Below are 7,141 nucleotides of genomic sequence, written 5' to 3'. Positions count from 1 at the left end.
AGTCTGTCAGGAGAGTCAATCGACCGGCGGCAACGTATGAGGCGCCGAAAATTTTGCAGAACGGACAGAGTCAGGCCACGGCGCCGTCAAGGAGGTAAAGGGTTTGGTTTAAAACGAAACAGGAAACTTGGCTCTGACACCGAAGACTAGAACACCCCTCTCCTGGTTATTTTAATTTGCTTTATCTAAACCTTTCAATTCCTTCTGATTCAAACTTGTGTTTTGGCCAAAAGCCACAGACAGTCTTTTAAACCGACAAACACTCGTATGCAATCCATGTGTTCTTTCTGATGTAAGGGGTCATGCACCAATTGTTGGGGGGAATGGTTTTCAACATTTTGTGATTTTTGTTGATGACTGCACTAGAATGACGTGGATTTACTTTCTGAAACATAAATCTGAAGTTTCTGATAGATTTGCTGCCTTCTTTAAACCTATCCAAACACAATTTCATACCACTATCAAAACCCTTAGGTCATATAATGGGAGGGAATTTGTTAACAATACCATTAAACAATTCTGTAAAGATAACGGCATAATCCATCAAACTTCTTGTGCCTATACACATGAACAAAATGGGGTAGCTGAAAGGAAAAATAGAACTATTTTAGAGATGACTCGGGCCCTCATGATCGAATCCAAGTTCCCAAATATTTTTGATCAGAAGCGGTTGCCACATCCATTTACCTCATCAATCGCCTGCCTACCAAAATTCTTATCATGAAAACCCCTCTTGATATACTATCCAAACAAGCCAAAATTCCACAAGAGCCATCTCATCCAAACCCATGTGATCCTCCTCCAACGATATCTGAGGTAATTCCTTAACCGAATCTAGTTGAGAATCTGGTTACTACTGATCCTATTGAAACATAACTCTTGGAGGAAGAGAACGCTGTCGATGGAGACACTGGGATATACATACTTCCCCCTCGGTGTACAAGGGGAATTCCGCTGAAAAGATACTCCCCTGAATAGATTGGGAAGAAAAGCCGCTATGGAGTGGCGAATTTTGTGCAAGGGAATCTGACTAAGATAGCACGAGCATTTGAGGCTGCACTATATGAGGAAGAAGAAATCCCATAGTCAGTCAACGAGGCGATGAAACATAAGTAATGGAGAGAAGCCATGCTTACTAAGATGAAGGCACTTATGAAGAATAACATGTGGGTAAAAGACAAATTACCTAAAACTAACACCATGAGAGTATTGTTCTCAATCGCGGCAAACAAAGATTGGCCACTGCACTAGTTTGATGTCACCAAAACCAGTATACATGGAACCCCCATCGGGATTAACTGATGAGTTCCAAGAGGGGGAGGTCCGCCAACTCCGGAAGACACTGTACGGGCTGAAACAGTCTCCAAGAGCATGGTTTGGGAGATTTACATTAGTAATGAAGAAATACGACTACAAGTAGAGTAACTCAGCTGTTGCTCAAGAAGAAGAATGGCAAGACACATGTTTGATTATCTATGTAGAAGACATGATCATTATTGGAGATGATAAGGAAGAGATAGCCGAACTAAGGAAGAATCTGCTTCAGAAATTCGAGATGAAAGACCTGGGTCTCCTCAAATACTTCTTGAGAATAGAAGTACGAAGATCAAAAAAAGGAATATTCATAAATCAAAGAAAGTATATACTGGATTTATTGACAGAGGTTAGGATGCTTGATTGTAAGCCAGTAGATACTCCGATGGTTCAAAATCATGGACTGCAAATAAATGAAGGGGCTAAACTGGCTGACAGGGGGAGATACCAGAGGCTGGTCGGGAAGCTAATCTACCTATCTCACATGTTTGACAAGCACGGATACACGGAGATACATGGTTTCACAAATGCTGACTTGGGCGGGCAGCCCAAATGACTGGAAGTCAACTGCTGGGTATTTCACCTTTGTGGGGGGTAATCTTGTGACGTGGAAAAGCAAGAAACAGAAGGTAGTAGCACTCTCTAGTGCTGAAGCAGAATTCAGAGGGATTAGAAGGACTGACCGAAATATTATGGATAAGAAGATTGATAACGGAGCTAGACCTTCGATCTACTCTCCCATGTAGACTGTTCTGTGACAACAAGACAACCATTTCTGAGAACCTGGTTCAGCATGATAGAACAAAACATGTGGAAGTAGACAAACACTTCATTAATGAGAACATCGAAGCCAAGGTGGTAGAAATGCCTTATGTCAAATCTGAAGATCAACTGGCTGATATCTTGACAAAGGTTGTGAACTCGAAGTCGTTTTGACAAGTATTGTGCAAGCTAAGTATCAGCAACCCCGTTACATAGCTCGAGGGAGAGTGTTAGAAGAATATCGCAAGAAATCAGGGAATTGATATGGGAGTATATTCTGCCAAAGATAGAGGAATAATTATTGTAAATTAGGTTTACCATATGTAGATAATACCTTGTCTATATAAACATGTACTCCATTTATTCTATTTACACTGAATAAGAATGATCCCTTTTACCGACTCTTTATTTTAACAGGCCCTATTGCAAGGAGTTTCCTGACGCCTCTGCCGATCCATACGCCCTCCAGATAGAACGTGTCGATCGGCGCCCTATCAGCGCTATTGCATGTGCCCAGGGGCGGATCTACCTTAAGCTTTTTGCCCCACCTCATATATTTTACCACATGTATATTTTTTTCATTATAAGTTTTATTTCTTTTAATCTCTAACTTAATGCCCCTCCTCAAGTTCTTAAAATTCCTTCGTATATAAATTTTCCTTCTTTCCTAAAAATTCCTAGCTCCGCCCCTGCATGTGCCCCCGCCAATTACCTTGTAGTATATTTTTTTTATTTTCCCACTTATTTCTATAATACCCTCTTTTTCATCCCATTTCTTCACCCCTTCACTCCAATCATTTCTCATCTCATTTTTCTATCTCTTGAAAGCAAAAAATAAATATCGACGGTTTCTCAAACTCGACAACTCACGACAAAAATTCTGATGTTCTCTAGTGGCCCCTACTCCGGTGGTTCCCTGATGGCCAGGTGACAGACCCATAACTCCTCTGTGGTCCCTAAGATTTCGGGAATCATTAAAATAATAACCGGTTAACTGAAACCGGCTGAATAAACACCACTCTAATATCATGTAAGTCTCACTACAATAAAAAAAATTAAGCTACTAATCTAACTTTATTCAAAATATAAATTGAATAAAGCGTGTGAAACACTTGTACGTAGGCATGCACACTAGTCGGAAACCGGCGGTTCACGGTTCATCATTACCATGAACTGGAACCGGCCCGCCAAGGGTCCCGGCGGTTCCGGTTTCGGTTAAAAAAACCGCCGATTTTTGGCTTAAACCGCTGGTTTCGTAATTTTTTTTTGCATTTTTAATTTGTTTATCTATGAAATGTGCGTAAATAAAATAAAAAAAAAACACGATGAAAGTTGCAATTTTATTGAGATTAAAAGTTACAACAATTACAAATCACAAAAAACTTGAAGTCTTGAAGTCTTAAACAAAAATTTAAATACAACGAGACTACTAGTCTACAACTACAACAAAGCTAATTACAAATTACAATAAAGACTTGAAGTTCTGAACAATAAATTTATAAATATATATACCTTTAGTCGGCGAAGGAGATCTTTCTACATAACTAAATTGAGGACATCTTTAGCAATTCAACCTTAAATGTTGAGTTTAGTGTAACAATCAACAATTATAGTAGAATTGTCAAAAGTTTCCCGAATTTAGCCTTATAGAGAAATCTACTTCATTGACTAGAGTATATACAAATACAATTATTTGCATATTTTTAAACTAGAAACAAATGGGAAAAAAAAGAAATAAAGGTAAAAGAACTTGAGCTCAACTTAAATTTAAAATTTAAGTTGAGGTGCCTACGTATCCCCAATGCTCATTTGCATTAGGGAATCAAAGCCCACGTAGTTCTCTTACTTTACTTACCTATTTGGCTTGGCCGGCGGTTGACGGTTGGCCTACGATTCATCACCGGTGAATTCTTCTTGTGATCCCTCCTAACGATCATCCCAATTATTTTCTTGTTCTCTGATGTCAGCTTTGGCCCAATCATCAAGTAACATCACGGCTTCCATATTTTTCGCGGAGAGCTTACTTCTTGATTCATCCAACACACGTGAGCCAACACTAAAAGCGGACTCGACGGCGACAGTGGAAGCCGGAACAAAAAAAATATCCTTGGCCATTGACGCAAGTATGGGAAAATCTTTCTCGTGTGTTCCCCACCAATCGAGGACGTCGATTTGGGCGGGAGCAGTAGGACCTTTATCACCAAAGGAAAAGAGTGAATCGAAATATAAATCTAACTCACTTACCATACCTGAGGTCGACCTTCCGCCGGTGCTGTAGCTGTATAGGTCGACTAATTGGGATTGCGCGTCGGGGTCATCATAATCGGCTTGAAATGCGAAGCCAAAGTTATGTTGTTGAGGAGGGGGAGGTATTCTGACTTGGTGGGTACTGTTATACTTGGTTTCATATTCGATGTAGAGAGCACGCAAGTTAAACTCGAAGGTTTGCTGGATAATTGACCGGTTCGGGAGGTTTATTTGAAATGTTTCTGAGAGGTCTACTCCGAATTCGTCACTGGTATCCGATTGCAATGCTTTAAGTGGACCAAGATCAATAGAACTCAAATTGTTATAATAAAAAGCTAAAATCTTGGAGGTACCGGCTAATTTCCATTTTGGATCCAAGACCTTTGCAATCAAAAACACCATTGGAATCTCACTGAAATACTTAAGTCATTTCTCAATGATATAATATAAAACACACATCAATTCAGGTGAAGAGTAAGCATTTTTTATCACATTTTTAAAACCAAGTGATATATACATGCAATGCTCTAAAACACGAACATGAGTGCGATAATAAACACCCGATAATTCAACAGTTGCATTTTTGAAATATTTGAACAATTTAAATAAAGCCACGCTATGATCCCAACAACTATGCGAAAGATATAAATCAGAAACGGGATAGGTTCTAAAAAAATCACACAAAGAATCTTTATGCGTCAAAGTAGAATTCAGACAATTATATGTCGAATTGCATCTATGAGACACATCCATGGTAAAATCTGTATATCTTACATTTTTTTGATGGCAATACTTCTTCAAAGCTTTGCCAATAGGTGGCTTTTGATGGATTAATTTAAATGCAGTTCTAATAGAACTAACATGCTTTTGTCATAATTTAAGCGCATCTTGTACACATAAATTCAAAATATGACATATGCATCTTCGATGAAAGTACTTACCTCCAATAACCGGAGCACAAGCCGCAATCAAGTCACTAATACTTACAGTGTTAGCAGTTGCATTATCAAAACCAACAGAAAATATCTTATTGCGTAATTGAAATTCATTCAAAACTTGAATAATTAAAGAACCAATTTCGGGTGCAGTGTGTGGTGTCTCAAATTCCCTAAAACCAATTAAACGTTTGTTCAAAGTCCAACTATTGTCCACAAAGTGAACCGTAATGCCCATGTATGAATGCCGGTTAAAACAATCAGTCCATACATCTGAGCAAATGTTCACTTTGTGTCCCAAGTTTAGTAAATAACGTGATAATTCAACTTTTTTCTCTAAACATTGTCTAATGGTAGATTGTTGAATGGTCATTCGACCTATTCTTTTGATAGCTACGTTCAAACAACTTTGCATAGTAACCTCAAATTTTTTGTCATAATAAACATTAAAAGAAAAATGTTTCATTGCAGCCCATCTAGTCATAACGTCAGCAAATTTTTTTTGATCATATTTAAAAAGAGGCGTACCTGACGACCTGAGCCACCGGGTTGGAAGTTTAGTTGGGTTTGGGTAGAGGTAGTGCCACATTCTACCGGATGTTTTGTTACCAAATGACGACGGAGGGTGCCATATCCCCCACCACTCGCAAATTTGTAAACTTTATCACAATAGTTACAATATGCATGAAACGCCGATGTCTCTTCTTGAGAGTGTGGATCATGAGGACTTGGAATCACCACCGGGACCTTCTTGTAGTGTTTAACAAAAATATCAGATTTCAAAGCTTTTGTTGTGTTAGTGAGTGGAGGGGGAGGAGGCATGTCCTCATTTCCGCCGGTGCTAGAGGGAATACGAGAATGAGATCTATCATCATTGTTGTCCGAGTCCGACGATATAGACATGTCGTACTCGTCATCTTGTTGGGAACCACCGCCCCTGCCCCCACCTTGATGCATTTCAGCGAGTAGCATGACGGTTCTATGATCTTCTTCTATCTATAAATATTATATAAGTTGAAGTTTAATTAGGAATACAAAAAAAATAAAAAAACTCAATCTTATGAAATTATGAATTGTAAAAATAATTTTATTTTTTAGAATTTACTTGCATGCGTTCAGCCGCCACTCGGGAAACCTCTTCCATAACTTCTCGACGACTAGGTCGCCTTGATTTTGAGGGAAGACTACTTTGATCTTGGGCAATTCCTTTGCCCCGACCACCACGTCCCGGTCCACCATGAGAAGAAGACATAGTGCAAAATGAAAGTAGAATGGAATATGGAGTATTGAATAAATGGTAAATTATGAACAAAACAACAAATATAATAGTAAGTAGTAACTAGTAAACAACTTGATCAATTAGAGAGAATGCTGAGAGAATATAGAAATTGAGATTGAGAGAAGGAAATCCTTGTTAACACAATAATGAGGTGAGTAAAATGATGAGGGAAGAAGGGTATTCATAGGAGTAAAATTGGAAGAAATAAAAAAAAATTCAAATTTCAAATTCGGCCGGTTTACCGCCTGAACCGGAGGTTCAGTCCAAAACCGGCGGTTTCTGACCGGTTTTCAGGCCTATACACTGCCACCTATGCTCTGCCACCTGAAAAAGCACCTGAACCGTCGGAAACCAGTGGTTCAAACCGGGGGTTTCTGACGAAAACCGACGGTTTACGTCAGAAACTGCCGGTTTTTCTGCACACCTAGACGGAATCCCACCGTTGAACTGCCAGTTACGGTTCACGATATTCCCGAACCTGAACCGGCCCGCTTGAATCGCCGAACCGCCGGTGCCGGTTCCGGTTCATGAAGCGGCGGTTCCGAACTGCCGGTTAACAAGCGGTCTGGTTCGGTTTGTGCATGTCTACTTCTACGGTTGCCAC

The sequence above is a fragment of the Salvia splendens genome, chromosome 3 (genome assembly GCF_004379255.2).
Source record: "Salvia splendens isolate huo1 chromosome 3, SspV2, whole genome shotgun sequence".
Classification (NCBI taxonomy): Eukaryota; Viridiplantae; Streptophyta; class Magnoliopsida; order Lamiales; family Lamiaceae; genus Salvia; species Salvia splendens.
This window is presented reverse-complemented; position numbering follows the sequence as displayed.